Here is a 17,447-nt window from a genome sequence, read left to right as displayed (position 1 = left end):
AACAGCTCAAAATTAGTTTAAATATTTTGAAAATTTTACGGTGTATAGAAAATGATAATATAAATATTCAGTAAAAAGTTCATGTATCTACGATCATTTGTTTTCAAGTTTCACCAAAAATTTTGTAAAAAAACCGGTTTTGAGTAAATATTCCCGTTTTTCCTTTAATTTTGTTTTTTTCCCCCGGTATTTTTGAAAACTACTGGGCATTTTAAAATTTGATATTCTGAATGAACTAACTAGATTCATTCTCCCATCGACAAGATACTAAAGATGAAAATCGAAGCATTACTTCGATTACTTATCGTGTACACAGAGAAACAAAATAAAAGTAAAAATAAAAATAAAAAAATGTGGGAATTGGGTATCGCTCTGCTGTACATAAGGTTACAAGTAGGTTATTGTAATGGATTGTGTTAAATTTGAATTCAATGATATAGGTAACATCAATATATAAGAAAAACAATTCCGAGCGTAGACGGTCGTCTACGGCAATTGTGGCCTCCAATGAAAACCCAAACACAGTTTCTAATATGTTACAAAGACACCTTAACATAATTGACCTCTGGACAAAAAGATGGAAGATCAAAATCAATGAAACCAAGTCCTCCTTCATAACATTCACCCTAAAAAAAGGATCTTGCCCCGTAGTCACATTAAACAGCATCCCAATACCTTCCTACTCTGAAGTCAAATATCTTGGCCTCATCCTCGACAGTAAACTTACCTGGAATCCCCACCTAAAAGCCAAACGAAAAGCCCTTAATACCCGACTCCACCTCCTTAGACCCTTACTGAAATCCAAAATGAATATCAACACCAAACTTCTAATTTATAAGTCACTACTCAGGCCACTATGGACTTATGGCATCCAATTATGGGGTGCCGCTAAACCCTCAAACACCCGTACAATCCAAGCCTTTCAGTCAATATGCCTTCGCCTAGTTGCATCAGCACCCTGGTACTTAACCAACAATAATCTCCACAAAGATCTCAAAATCCAAAATCTTAACCAAATCTCCAAACTATATTACACCAGACTCCACAACAAATTTCAACAACACACAAATCCACTAATCTCTAAACTATCAACCAACTCACTCCCTGGTAACCCGCGCCGTAGACTAAAAAGGCAATGGTGTAGAGATCTTCTTTGAAAAGTGAGCTTAATAAGTGCTGGAGGTCGCTACCAGGTAACACCTCCAAACCTCAAATTAATTACTTATTTACTGTCTTATATTATATAACTATATATATTTTTTTTTTCTCTCTTCTCTCTCTCTTGTCATTGTTATTCATGTCACAGGGTGTTACCACTGGGTATCTTCCCTAATCTAACTACTCATACCATATTTTACCTTTCATATATCAAACCTACTTATTATACAAAAAGCATGTATAGATTGTAGATTTCTTCAAATAAATAAAAAAAAAAAAAAAAAAAAAAAGACGGTCGTCTAGCGTCTAGCCTATGATTTTACTAAGTATATTTAATAAAATTATTGTGAATTAAGTAATTTATGTATAACCTATTTACGCTGAACCTTGTTTTATATTTTCAATCCTTAGCTATAAAAATTGAAAATTTTATAAATTTTTAAGTACAAAGTCATATATAAATTTAAAATTTGATATATTTGGTCAAAAGTTGAACTTTAAATGCTTATAAAAAAAAACGGACGGTTGCACTCCGGGAGTGCCAGCCGAAGTGAAAACTTGAATATTAACGTCGTGCATTTTTGATATTTAGGAATGGTTAGAGAATAATTTTGCACGAATTGCTTTGATCATCAGTATAAAAGTACTATCATTTATGTGGTAAAATACAATATTTATTTATTGCGCTATCGTACACAAACATGGTAATTTATATTACAATAAAAATTTAACACTTCAGAACTATTACAATTATTTTATATTAAAAAGTTTATCTCTTAGAAAAATCAACTTCCATCCATAATTCGAAATCTGTTTCAAAAATCAATGCATAATATAGTAGGTATTTAATATAATGTATAATATAATATATTAAATTTTATAACATTTTAAGGTATTGTTTGTAATAAAATAAACACAATTTATAGATACCTGAATATTGTTGGTGTCTGCAGTTTCAGTCCTTTTGACAAATACATTTTTAAATTTTACCGTAATTTTTTCACGGCGCGGATAATATATTACGTTTTTTTTACCTAAACGTCCCTTACACCAATCATTCATTTTAGCTAGTAGTAGGTAATTGAACAAAACGAACACTAGACACTAACAATAACAAGTGACTACTAGATAAAACATCTAATATGGTAATAAATATCAACAAGTGCAACATATGAAAATAAAATAAAAATTAGATATAATCAGTTATTTATTTATTTATTTCTACTTACATGAGAACGAATAATTCCAAAAGTGAAAGAAAAATTAACATACTTCTAGAAGTCCGATTTCAATTTTGAAAACTAATTTGAATTCAATAACTTCTTTTCTATGTTTTGTAGGAAATATATTTTTGATAGTTTGTAAAGTTTTTGTAGTACAGTTGCAAATTAATTTACTTAATTTCTCAAAATGAACTTGAACTTTAAAGGTTCAACGAGTTAAAAAAATGAAAAAGTTTTTCTTACAAAACATAGAAAAGAAGTTATTGAAATCAAATTAGTTTTCAAAATTGAAATCGGACTTCTAGAAGTATGTTTATTTTTCTTTCACGTATTGGTCTAAATGCACGTATTCGTCCTGACGCGAGTTTAACCTTTTTACCCATCACAAAATAAGTGCACAGTGCCACTCAAGAAGTTTTCACTTCAAAAATTCTGCCTATGTATTTTTAATATTTCTAAACTGCTATTTTAACAATTTTTAACCTAACCGCGAGTACAACACGGAGTCGAGTGAACGATTATGATATGCATATTATAGTTAGATATTATGCTTTCTAGTTCATACCTAATGTCGCTAATGTAGCTATAATCTCCCTTATGCAAACGGACAAACCTATATAATATGTATTATACTATAGGGATATCCGGATATGTAAAATTATATAGCTTGAGTATATTTTTTATAATTTTTAGTTGACCACTAAAATGCAATAAAATTATGACTATTCATAGGAAAATGTTAAAATGAGAAATTGAGAAATTGAATTAATTTTTAACGTTATTTGTTTGTTTGTAATTTACTTAGCCTAACCAAACCTAACCTTACTAAGGCAGGGCTAAGGTGGTGCTATTTACAAATTTTACGACGTATGTTTTATTAGTTTGCGTAACCACAGATAGGTACAAAAATCTCACTATATAGTCACTATTGACATTAATGACATTATAATATATTATAAAAATTAAAAAATCACTTTACCCGACATAATATATATATACAGTAAAACAGTAAATACAGGACTACATGAAGTACCTATACGGCTATACCTAAACTCTTAAATTGTTTAATTTGAATATTATTAGTTATTAATTATTATCTTCTGGTCAAGTGTCAGAAGAATAACAGTTATTATTATTAGTTTTAGTTATTACTTATAACAAATCAATTAATTAATAATAAAATATACCATATTATAGAAACTACAATTGAATATTGAGCCATACTACCGTACGATTGGAAATTTGGTAGTAGTAAAGTGTATAATATTTCAATAAATTGTAGGTACTACCTACTTTAAATGAGACTAATATTGTTCCGTTATGTACTTATATAAATGTAGTTTAACAGCGCGTGTTTTCCTATATTGAATTTGAAATAAATTAATGTTATTTTCGTGTGTATTAAATAAAAAAAAAATCGTGTTGCACAAGAGAATAGAGCGTTTGATATCTCTTTAAATCACAATGAATATGAGATCAAGATATTTTATAAATTTGAATGAAGTTACGAAATATCGATTTATGCAAAATTATAGTTTTGCATTTGGTTTCCTGATCAATGTTAATATATTATTTTGAATTTCGATTTCATTTAGATACTTGTAAAGTCATAAACTCATAATGTTAGTCGTTACATCGAATGAAACACACAAATATCAAATTCGTATTATTCGTCAGTAGTCACTATATTCGTTTTATCTGAATATTCTATTTAATTTATTATAATATACTTTCACAATGAAATATCTAATGGCTAATAAGTAATAAGTAATAACTAATTAGTAATATTATGGTAAAAGTTGCAATATATTAATATAGTATAGCAATACGCTTTTTAGGGTTCCGTACGGTAAAACTAAGGCTCCGCTCCGTTCGTCCGTCCGTCTGTCACCAGGCTGTATCTCATGAACCATGAAAGTTAGATAGTCTTTTAAATATCCTGACCCACAGTTTCTAACTCTGGAGCCGCCCCTGCCAGATACACACGTGTTCCTCAACCAACCAACGGTAATTTCCCCCACGAAATGCTAATGGTCAGAGTTGCCGATAGTGAAGAGTTTAAGACCATAACAGAAAAAAAATAGCTTTATTTTAGATTTTGAGCGGAGCGATTCATTGATTTTACAATGATGTACTTATGTTTTTTTTTAAATTTTTTTTTGTGTCTGTCATCACCTTTTAAGACAGTAAAAATGCTTAGATTTTCTTCAAAAACATCTCTTCTAATACGAAAGTAAATCTAGTGGTACTTTGGGGCCTTGGGGGGTCAAAAGTGAAAAAATTAAGGAAAAACAGTAATGTTTACTCAAAATCGATCTTGGTTTTTAGTGTAACTCTAAAACAAATGACCGTAGATATATGTAATTTTCACTGAATGTTTATATTAGCATTTTATTTGCACCATAACATTTTCAAAATATTTTGAGTTGTTCTATGTGGTTTACGGACATTTTCATTTAACATTTTGTACAGTCGTGGAATACACTGATAGTAGATAAACTCGACTATTTTTAGAATTCAATGTATTTTAAATGTCGTCGTTGTCGTCGTCGTTTTATTCAAATATCAAATATACAAACAAATATTTTTTGAAAATAATTAAAATACTATTAAAATTTTGACGATGCAAATGTCTCACAGCCACGTAATGAATAAACATGACTTTCCAATACGCCCATTCTGTGGTACCCATTTTACAATCAAACACATAATGTCAGAATGCCGTACATAATAATATGCAGATTTAAGAATTAAAGTAAAACTTACTGAATATTTATCAGAATACCATGGCCATACCCATCTTCACTTGCACTTTGCAGCAACCACTGATGTCTGATTTCATCAAAAAGTGAATCTTCAAAATAAAATGTAACAAATAATAGCAAGCGCTATATATTTATCAAGTTACCGAAGTGACACGTCAAAATTCTCGTTAAAAATATCCGAAAACAATAATATATCGGCAAAATTGTATTGTTCCATGAAAAAATATTCCGCGTAAATATTAATACTTATTTTAACGTTTATTATAAAAGTTGTGATAAGAAGTAATAATTTTATTATGAAAAATTATCCAGGACAAAAGTATCTACTCCATGACAAAATATAATTACAACGATACAATTTTATTACATTTATTTAATTAAAATATTTTATCATTCATGTAGGCTATAACCATTATTCAAATAGGAATATTATGTGAAGGACTGGCAAAAATCGCGTAGGTATTATGCGGGATCGCTAATGCGGGCTTGTATAATTCTACCACTCTTAACTCTAAATATGTGTAAGTGTACATAATAATATGTTATAATATTGTTATATTGTAAATTATTCGAATTTAATTTTAACTTTTTAGGGATTTCCCAATTTCATCTCTGGCCTATTATATATTATTATTTGTACTGCTAATTGCTATTCAGTCATATTCTTTATTTTAGTTTAGTCAGTTTACTAGTTTAGTGTACTACAAGTCAGTGAAGTAAAATGATTTCTGTAATTAGTAATTACCAATTACCTATGTAGGTAAGCTCAAATTATTCATTAACTTAGCATAATACCATCGATATATTATTATGTTGCATGTTCATTTTAGACGGTATGTCTTTATAATATTTTTCGTAAATTGTGTGTATATTTAAGAATTAGAATACCGGAAGTTTTCTGGAAAAAATTGTGAAAATATAGATGTTTTGAAATAATCGGTAAAACTCGATTGCGTACATTCGTTATCGGTGATACCATTTAAGCATAATGATTGTTTACGATTGTTTACGATTTTACCTGATTTTTAACTACACGATTGTGTTCGTAGTATAAGCGTTGTTGCCAATTTTCATTACACGAGTACACGAGTGAATTTGAAATAATTTATAAATACTTTGCGTTTTTTAATAACCATTAATCTTTTATTACCTACACCGTTTACAGTTAATAATAACAGATATATGATGTAAAATTATATAAGATAATATATCGGGTATTTTCTGGATTTAGTTCGTCATTGATCGGCACACGTGTGTATATATTTGACGTTTAGTAATATTAAAAATGCAATTGAACTTATAGAATCCGAAAAATAAAAACAGTTATAGTTCTTTTAAATAGTAATAACTTACAAGTATAGGCATATCGCATATAAGAACACGTATAAAGACGGAATATGCATAAATGGCTTTGTATAGTAAAAACGTGTTACGCAAGCATAAAACGCTCATATAACTTCAATTCGTAAGTATTATCGGTGGAACGTACACATGAACCTAATTTTGATGTGAAAATAGATTGACAAATATTGCGGGAAAATTGTAAATGACAAGCAGAATGATCGAATTTCAACGCGACCTATAAAAATTATAAGAAAATAAGTAATGAATAATTTCGAAATGAAAGACATTATTTCAGTTCAAAATGATATGTATATTATGATAAGAGTATTTTTAATCAGACTACAAAACATACGCGATCGTGTTGGCAAATAAGGAAAAAAACGTACGCAATCGTGTTTTAACCAGAATAATAAATTTACAATATAACCTTAAGTTTTAAAAAAATTAAAAATGGGCCTTACAAAAATTTATCCATGACCAAAATTTCCAGAAAAACGCGCATTTTATTTCCAAAGTATTGATTTCTATGAAAAACTGATAAATTTGGTATGTTAAAATACGTTTCCAAGAGTTATACTTAGGTTATTAAATTATTAAGAAAAAAATAATTTTACGGTCCACAAAAAGCTCTTAATTGAGTATGACAATTAAATAATTAGAATGTATTTAATATGAATATTTTTGGTTTTTAAAATAAATTGGTGTATAATTGAATCTTAGGTAAAAACGTGGATATTTTTTCGGTAAAAATTAAGTCCAGTTATTATAACAACTAAATTTATTAAATTACATTCCAATCTAAGCCCATTCTAGTTATTTTTTTTAATTATAAAAATGTAACATTTAAAATTCCAAATGCTTCGTTAATGTTATATATAATTTTTTTAGCTATTTATCCATGATATAATTATTGTTGAGTACCCGCCTCGCTACACATACACTCGTCCCAAAATGTACTTAATTAGATGTATAGATATAATTAATTTAATTTTAAACTTACGTACTTAAATACATGTTTACTCACAGCATGTGCGTGTGTGGCAATGTAGTAATAGTTTTAATTTTTAATTTGTAGGTATAAAATATAATAAAGTTGAAATCCATATAATTAAATTAGTCTCGTTGTACGCACCGTGCCTATGTAATTGGGCTTAAAATTAAATCATTAGAGCGGATAACACAATATATTATGACGATTTGTATCGTCGTGTACTAAATACAAGATATAACTATTACTTTGATTTGATTTACCGTATGCATTTAAATTACTATGTTCTCACAACTCGCTGTAAATGTGCGTCATAAAGTGTGCAAAACGTATGCAAAATTAAAAAAGAAAAATGTTTGCACGAACAAAAAAAATGATATCGCTGTAAATGTATTCAGTTTAAAAATGATCTACGCTAACGCACTTTTTATGTTGTCCCATCGATCACACAGGCACGCGAACAGATAAAATCCTGAATGCATATAATAATCCAATATCTATCCAAGGAACGTGTACATTATTAAATACGTCAAACGATTGGTGTGTGTGTGTGTGTGTGTGCCCCCTCCTATAGTTGTTGGGTTTTTTCCTTCTATACTATCTTCTATCTTACTTTTTTTTATATTGTTGTTTTTTTTTATATTGTTACTAATATATCGTATATAGGTATATATTGTTTATTACTTCTTTTTACCTGCAATTCCGAAGGGTAAAAAAAAATGAAAAAAAAACAGTTCACCGGTGGAAGGGACGGTGATCAGTTCGGGTTTAAAGAGAGTGGGAGCGTTCGGTGGAGTTTTTATTTTGACAGTGACAGTAACCACAGACTGACCGACCAACCAGAGATTTTTGTTTCACCTTCGAGTACAACCCCCCGAACTCGGCAATTTCAACACGGGTCCGTGTTAAATTGTTTAATTTATAATATATCAGTTTGTCCTATACCATACAGGTGGTCAAGTTTAATCCTGGATACCTCTTCGTTAACGCAATTTTAACCGTAAGTATTAATATTATTTATTATTTTAGTAGTTTTATCAATACTATTTGCTTCCTTTTATCACAAGTTTATTAAATTAGTGTGGCTACTGATTAGATTTAAAACAAACTATGATTTTACCTTAAAAAAAAAAATGGTTGGTTAAATAATTAATTGAAGTGTAATTATTTAATAATATTTAATTGGTTTTTTAAAATATTTTTTGTACAACTAATAACTCGATAGCTTACATTTAAGATTATTATACAATCTTTGTATTAATAGCAAGCTGTAAGTAAATCATTTTATGATAAAATAATAGTAATAGTAATTACTTATTTTCGATTTACGTAGAAATGTCGAATACTCTAAAATCTAAATCATTATAACGATGGGTGGGTACAATATGCGTAGGTTCAGACTTCTTTTTATTTGATTGACAAAAAAAATTATGACGGTTAACAGATATTATGGACGAAAATAATTTGTTTTATCATTTTGCAACGATTAGATCATAATTATAAGATATTTTGTAAAAAAGTAGGTATTTATCCGGTAATAAATTGCTATGAATCAGTTGTTTAAACGGGTGCTAGCGTAAAAACTGGTTCATGCTCAATTTTGCACTTCAATAACCCTCGCAACAAAAAAAATAAATATTTCAACTAATAGGAGCCTCGATTAGGTAAGCCGTATATTATTTTGGAGATTTGGGCTTAGATGAATTTCGATATAATATGTATTCGTATATCTATTGCGAAAGGTCAAAACGGCCGGACCGACTCGAACCGTATCCAACCTATGATTGTCCCCCCCTTTTAACTATTACGGAGGGCTACAGGGGGCCACCAGCGACGTTATCCGTGAGGGGCACGTTCGCTCACGAGTTCTAAGCTAACGTACGTGATCTGCAGGTAGTGCAAAACTCCACAACAATGCGACGTGTACCAGATGTTTTTCTTTTGATAATGCATGTAGGTAGAGAGAGAGAGTGAAAGAGTGAGAGGTAAAAATAAAATCCGGACGTAGGTATATATATATCTAACACAATATAATAACAATAATAATACCGTTCAAGTTTTTTCATTGTAGCGATGATATTTTGATGAACTGCCAAAATGGAAAAAATCCAGGTGAAGGATAAAAAAAAAATAAAAATAAAAAAAGGAAAGAAAAGATCCAAAAACGCTACTGGTCTGATAGTGCAGTGTAGAAACTATCCCTGTAATATATTATATTGTCGTGTGCCATCAAATTAAAAAAAAAATTAGTAGGTAGGTAATCCTAGGGCGAACAATATCATTTCAATAAAACGGTATTTCGCTATCACAACACAGTAGTCATTAGTTTAACCGTCATATTTTTTTTTTATAGGGGTTGTGTAATATGGATTTCAAAAGAAATTACCCTTGTATTATTCTGCAGGCTTTGACTATAGGGATACAAAACAATATTTTAACACATCTAGTTGAACTGGGATGGGATATAGCGTTATAGGGTCTTCTATACGTTGTACCGTGAATCGTGATGTTACAGGTCTAACACAAAAATGTGAGATTAATATATAATAGGTATCATATATTATATAAAGTATCAAATTTTGAAACAGCATTTTTGAGAAAATAAATTTAAGAATTCAATATAATAATATATATTCATTTTAATTTGCACTTTTTGATTATATTTATATATTCACTCAATCATTTTTTCATCATGTTTGTAATTATCCTCATTGTTAACGTGGTATTTTCATTTAGGTATTCTATATATACCTGTATGGCTATATCATCACAATAAACCGCGTAATAGATCATTTTTAAATTTATAAACAGTGATAAAGATCTCATGTTATACCTTATATGCTTTAGTATTTTATTAGTTTTAAGTTTTTAACTTATTACTTTTAAATTGATATAACATTAATAATTCAAATATTAAACTATTAAATAATTGTAGGTACGATACAGGGAAAATTAACGGAACTTTGAACTAAGCAAGTTTAGTGTAGGAAAATTGCATATTTTTCCATTGATTGAAGCTGTACGTAGGTGCCTAATATTTAGTTGTTCAATATAATATAGTTAACAGCTAATAATATTATGTATTGACTGTCATATAATATTATGGAATGTTTTTAATATTATCTGAAAAATGAAGATTGATTAATATCTATCGTCCCAGAATGTGTTTTCTTATGTTTAATTAATACACGATTACATATTAAGAATAAAATGGCAATATGTCTTTATTTTTATAATTCATAAAAGTGAACATTTTTGCTTTGGATTTGTGTGTGAGTGTATAGTTTGATATTTTCGACTCGATGGTACAACGTATTGCGGTATTACCATGCAAAATATTTAACATGTTTTAATTTAATTTGTTTTACATATATTGAATAATCGTCGAAGAACATTAAAATAATGTTTGATTAACACATGTTATGCAAATTAAATAGTGAGATCCCGAAACGAGGTCATTGCTCTCGTTGTATTCCGTTTCGTATATTAACGGTAATTCTATGATAATAATATGTGAATGGTAGTTTTTTTTGTTATAAAATTCTAGTGTAATATTATGATGTATTTACCAACTCTTTCATAAGAAAATTTGAATATTTAACGACTATAATATTATTTTTACATTAACCGCCGGAAGGAAATATCTAAGAACACATAATATGATTACATTTAATACGTAAGCCTATATGAATAATTATAAAAACGTTATTGTTTTTATGTACATAGTACATTATATTATATAATAATCGGTTTATTAGTGTAGTTGTCACTTATATATTACTCAAAATGGTCTCATATACGTTTTGGCGTTAATATGAAAAGTGTTCCATCATAAAGTATTGATAATTAAAATAGTTAAAACGGTTATTTGAAAAATGGAGAAATATTTTTTTTTACAAGTTTGATAATAGGATAGGTACCTATAAATTTAAATAAATTAAAACTATAACATTTAAAAACTTTACACAGAAAAACATCATGGATCCATATAATTCTAGTTGATTCACTGTGTACCGGTGTTCATTATTATTCTGAAGCAGATGCAATTTTTATTTTTGTGAATTCAGTGAATTTCCTTTAATGATTTAGGTAAGACGTCTGGTTCTCATTAACAATACTTCCATTTCCGGTTGATTATATTTAATCTCCTGTAAAAACTGTGGCCATTACTATATTATAATATTATACATAATAGCTTAAGCTTAAGCTCACAATTGTGATGAATTAGACCTTACATTCTTATAGCAGTTATAGAAGGAATACAAAATGTTAAATGTTGTACGAATTAAAAGAACCTGGGTAAACTGGCGATGGTCGTTTTATGTTATCATTATTTATATAATCATATCTATACCTTCCTACACGGTACAACGGTTGTCCTATCTCAACACTGAATAATTTGAATATAATGAGTTGTGCTTGGTTATTTATTCAAAGAATTTATGCATATGTTTCCCTGTTATATTCTCTACGATAATTTTTCGTCCAACAAAAATAGAAATTAATATGGGGGAGCTGGAAACTTCGAGTTTTGACCTCTTCAATGGTGTATGTTATGGGGATAGAGTTGTGTGAATTAATTTTGCGTGGTCGAGGTCAACGACTAGCCAAATTGCAAAAAATTATGTGCAAAAAATATAACGACTAGCATGGTGAGAGAGATGGCGGTCGGATGGAAGGGGTAAACTGTTTTATTGTAATATGGAACAAAGTATATTACTCTTAAATTATACATTTATAGTTTATTGAAAACATTATGTCATATATCTAGAGTCGTAATAGAATATGATATATAATTTAAATAAACATGAATTTATTTAAAATTAATAATATAATATATAGCAACATTAATGGAATAGTATACTCAGTAGTTTGGTGGTTACAACGGTTCAAATTACAAGTTTCATAATATGTATTATTATTTATTAGGCTTACCTATAGCATGCGTCGTGTTGAATTAAAGTGTTTCCTACAGCATTTGGTTAACTATTATTGATATAGTCACAACTCATAAAATGATTTTTGATTCATTCAATATTTATTAAAAAATGTTTTGATTAATGTTAAAAATGTAATTAATGTTGAAACATTAAACACTATTTGAAGTATATAGTTTCATGTCATATACATATACAACATACGCGAGTAATATTAAATAGGTATAATGTATTTATTGAAGTAAATATACAGATGACAAATCATACACGTAGGTATATAATATAATACGTTGTATATAATGTGTTATAAAATATAACCGATTTTATTTGATTATGAAAAAAAAGAAAAATGAAAAATATTCCGTCGTGCCCTTTGAGCGTTATTAAACTGGGTGGTGGGGTTACGTGTTTGAGCACATCTGGTCACGGTTAATGGGCAGATGTATGGGGTTTCGGGTTTCCGAATTTCGAAAAGATTTCGCGTGTTTTAAACGTTACACTTCTTGGGAAAATATTCACTAATAAGCGGTGTTTGGCGAGCACTCATGTAAACCAGATCCGACAAGGACATGAGACAACTGCAATAATGCATTAGAAAAAGGTCCATAAATAATATTGTTTTGTATACATTACCGTGTAATTTACGAGATTTCTTCAAGTATATGACCATTGACCAAAGGTGATGGGTTGTCACTTGTCAATAAATTAATGTATTTTTGATTTATAATAACTACTGGGTTCTCTCTACTATATAATGCTTATTAGTTAATTACTTTAATCACATTCACGGACTAATAATTATATCTTAGTCCGTGATCACAATTAATATCATAAAATATACTAATAGATAGACAGATCTACGGCCTGTCTTTTCTTAGAATCTTTGTTCGTAAACAATGAATTATATAATTATTGAATTCAAATTGAACACATACCCCATTTACGGTTAGGTACTTCTCTATAGACACCTAATTTACAGCAAAGCGTTACCCACTTTCCTGCTTTTTTGTAATTTATTTTATTTATTATAATTTATTATAATAAAGTACATTGTTATATTTTTAATTTAAAAAATGTTACCTAAAAATACTTCAGTGGTTCAGCTAACAGAAAATTAAATTAAAAAAGGAAAAAGAATAATTGAAAAATTTTAAATGTTGAAAAAAATTGTATCTTTTAGGAATCTTATCCATTGAAAATAAAATCATTGCAAACATTAATTTCGAAAATGTTATTGATGCATTTTCAGAAAATAAGACTAGAGAAAAATTATAAAAATTGTTAAGATTTTATAATATACCTATGACTTTCATTCAAATATTGTTTAATTTACTATAATTATAATTTAATTTACAATTTATAAAAATAGGCCCGTTTTTATTTCTTTTGTCCTGGCCTCAAAAATTCCAAATCAGGCTATGTAATTGTCCCATAAATTACCGCATCTTGTAACTCGATAAGCCCCCAACATAAATCAGAAGTATTATAAAGAAATTGACAATATAGGTACTTAAAAGTTAAAGATGATAAAAATATTTCTCGGAATTGTCAGAAGATCACCATCGTCGACATAATAAATAAGTAATAATAATTTATTATAAAATAAATTTCTCTTCACTGAGCTTCAGAAACAAATAAAATGTAAATTGTTTTATAACTAGGTTTAGTAGAAAAAAAAATACGTGAATTTTGTAGCCTAGCAGTAAGTTACGAGATGTCTGTACGTAATATGAGTATATGCCGCTAACCTATATTCAGATTTCAGACTATTCTATACCGGTATGTCGCTGTATTAATTTTTAAGTTAGGTATATAGGTACTTATAGTCGATTATTACCGTAGAACGGTGTGAATAGGTTCGTAGTTTAAATAGGTAAATTAATAAAATTAATTTATATATATTTTAAGAATGTCGTGTACTTATATTAAAATGTATAATAATATAAGTAAAAGTTACTAACTAAATAACTAAAATCGTTATTCTTCCTATTCGTATTGACGGCTATATTCGTATTTGAATTACAACAAATTTAGAAATTTGTTTTGCTTAAGAATTCTCGCTATCCCGTACAATGATTTTTTTTTGTGTCTATCATGACCTTTCCGAACAGTAAAAATGCTTTGATTTTCTTTAACAGCATCTTTTATGGTAGGAAACTAAATCTAGTTGGCACTTAGGTAGGGTCCAAAATTCTTAATAGATTTTGTATTTTAGTTTAGCTTCAAACTGTTGATACATGAAATTTTCACAGAATGTTGCAATTTTTATGCACTATACTATTTTTCAAATATTGCGATTTTTTTTGAGCTATTTATTGGCATAAGACAATTTTGAAATTAATTAGATTTTTAAAATTATGGTCGGCAAAATATTTTTCGATCAAAAATCTTGAAAATGTAGTACAACGTTCCTAATAAGTTTTTGTTAGTGGAAAAAAAAAAATTGAGCATGAATCCACAAAAAATTAACGCCTGAAGTTAAAATGTTGACAATATCCATCAAATCTAGAAAATTTAAAAATTATTTTGAGTTAGAAAATCATAAAAAAATGTCTATGTATTTCTAAGTTTTGAAATTTTTATACGAGATTTCCTTATGTTTTATTCATTTAACGAAAAAAGTTTGCTGGAAAGTCAAATTAATTTTTTACAAATGTTTGAAGACGTTAGATATTGGATATTCACAAATTCTCATGCAACGATTTTCTTATTTTCTTATTATTCACAAACTATTAACCGTAGGTACTTAAACTTTTCATCAAATGTTTAATTTATCATTATAATTTAATAATTCAAAATATTTTGAGTTATTTAGATATTTGGAATTTTCTTAGGTTTTTATTCTATAAATGTCAATACAATTTGATTCGTCGGGTAAAAATGCTTAAAAATATAGTGCAAAGTTCATTACAAGTTGTTGTAATAGGATTTGATAAATATTAAATATCCATTGGCTGTTTTATTTTTATAAGTATTTAAAGTTCAGATTTTGACAAAATGTATAAAAATCTTGAACATTTTCAAATGGAGTTAATAAATTATAAAATGTTCAATTTTTATAGCTAAGAATTTAAATTTGAAAACAAAGATACTCATACATTTTCATACTGTAACCAAAAAATCTAAAAATATAGAAGCACGGTTATTATCTACAGACATTCCAGTTCAAATTTGGACAAAATTACATAATCAAACCAAAAATACTGATTTTAATAATTTTGTTGTAGTTTAAAAATTTTATTCGTGGGAACTTGTAACTTTTAGAGTACATTTTTATATTGTATACAGTATGAGATTTTCAAATACAATTTGTTTGGCAAAAATTAATTTAATCTACTGTGATAACTATGGCTAATAGTAGAATAAATTACTTTAAAGGTATCAGTGCTGGTTTGTTTTTCCAATTTTCCAAAATTCTATAAAATTTGAAAATTACCATATTTTATATTTTTGTTACTACCTTAATTATAATACTTTTAAACTAATTTACAGCTGGATACCTATTTAGGGGGGTTTGAACGGTGTATTACATCAACGAAAATTACTTCACAGGAAAAACCCTCACCCCATGTAAAATAGTCGGATTTCGTTATTATTCTTTTACTTAAAATAAGAGAAAAATTTTCGTGTCGGATCAAAGGCCGATTATTAAATAGTAATACGTTAATAGTAATACGTTTGGAAAAGAACAAATATTGTGCATTATTTAAATTTTAGCTTCTAAAATCAGGCTTTGATCACTTCCTTTAAATGAAAAAATTAACTAACAAAATCCGACTATTCTACAGGGCGTGCGAGTTTTTCCTGTAAGACATATTTTTGAATTAAAAAACGCACAGGCTCCGACACCCAGACACAATAATATCATAAAAACTGTATATATTACAATTAATTAAATTTACTTAGTAATATTATAGGCAGGACGTCTTCGCTCAAAATCGTTTTTCGTACCGATACAATAATTATTGAATTCAAATTTAGCACATACATTACAGTGACTTTAGACACCTAATCTACCCAGTTACCTGCTTTTTTTTTTAACTTACTCAATTATTAAAACAAGTACTGGTGGTTTTTATACTTTTGACTCCCAAACTTGATTCACTTTTATATCAAAAAAATCAATACATTCATCGCTTTGCTAATACAATGGTTTGGCTATAATTTGTGTGTAAGGTATAGAAGAAGATTTGGAAATAATTTTTAAATTGAGGTTTTATCTCTTGCTAAAAATAATGTTTGAGTTTAGTTTTTGCTGTTTTTCTTTTTAGATACTTAGCGGAGAGAATGAATGTATTGTATTTACAATGATAATATGTGTTTTGTTTTTCTGTTTGTCGACTGTCATCAACATTTGGGGTAGAAAAATGGTCTGATTTTCGAACAATTTTCAAAGTAATATAATTTAAACACTTGGTATGTATTTACTTTCAACATAAAAGTAATTTTTAACTATTATAGATGTTAAATAATTTGTTTTGTAAATCTTTTGACCTTAGATAATATTGAAATATTGACCAAATTGAATTGTATTTATCCATTCATCGTATGTTAAAAATAAAAGGCATATTATTTTAGCTAACCTACTTTACCTAGTCAAATATATTATTGGAATCATGATACGTTACTTCAAATTGTGGAGAATGTTATTCTTGGTAAATTACAATGATTGGGTAAGGTTAGGCATTATGATATCGTCACGTAGGTATTGAAAATTATGTTTTTAGTTGTCATACATTTATATTAAAAAATCTAATTTTATGTTGTGTTTGGTAATATTTTAGTAATTTTTAGTAAATAAATGGCGACGAGGGCAGTCCTTGTGGACCTACGCTGGTGTTCTTATTTAAATTTAGCATTTATGCTGTAGCTATAATTCTTATAAAATAAAAGTAAAATGTAGGTTCTGGATCCGTTATCAAACAATTAACTTAAACTGAATACCTCCTATATGGAGTTGAATTACTGTAGTAACTAGTAGGTATATTATAAAAATAATATGTGTGAGTAATTAAAAGTAATTGCTAACCTA

General features: G+C 28.1%; 1 protein-coding gene across 2 annotated transcripts in view; it reads left to right on the top strand.

The window, feature by feature from the left end:
* The first annotated feature begins 8,249 nt into the window (after window positions 1-8,249).
* Window positions 8,250-17,447, top strand: part of LOC132942804 (growth/differentiation factor 8) — a 41,190-nt gene continuing 31,992 nt past the window's right edge. The window contains exon 1 of one of the 2 annotated variants that reach the window (XM_061011454.1): window positions 8,250-8,478. The gene's annotated coding sequence lies outside the window, so the exon portion shown is untranslated. The remainder of the gene's footprint in view (window positions 8,479-17,447) is intronic. The other variant, XM_061011452.1, reaches the window with a different exon arrangement.

This window comes from Metopolophium dirhodum, chromosome 4 (assembly GCF_019925205.1).
Source record: "Metopolophium dirhodum isolate CAU chromosome 4, ASM1992520v1, whole genome shotgun sequence".
Lineage (NCBI taxonomy): Eukaryota > Metazoa > Arthropoda > Insecta > Hemiptera > Aphididae > Metopolophium > Metopolophium dirhodum.
Note: the sequence above shows the minus strand (reverse complement) of the source record. Positions and strands in the feature narration are given on the sequence as shown.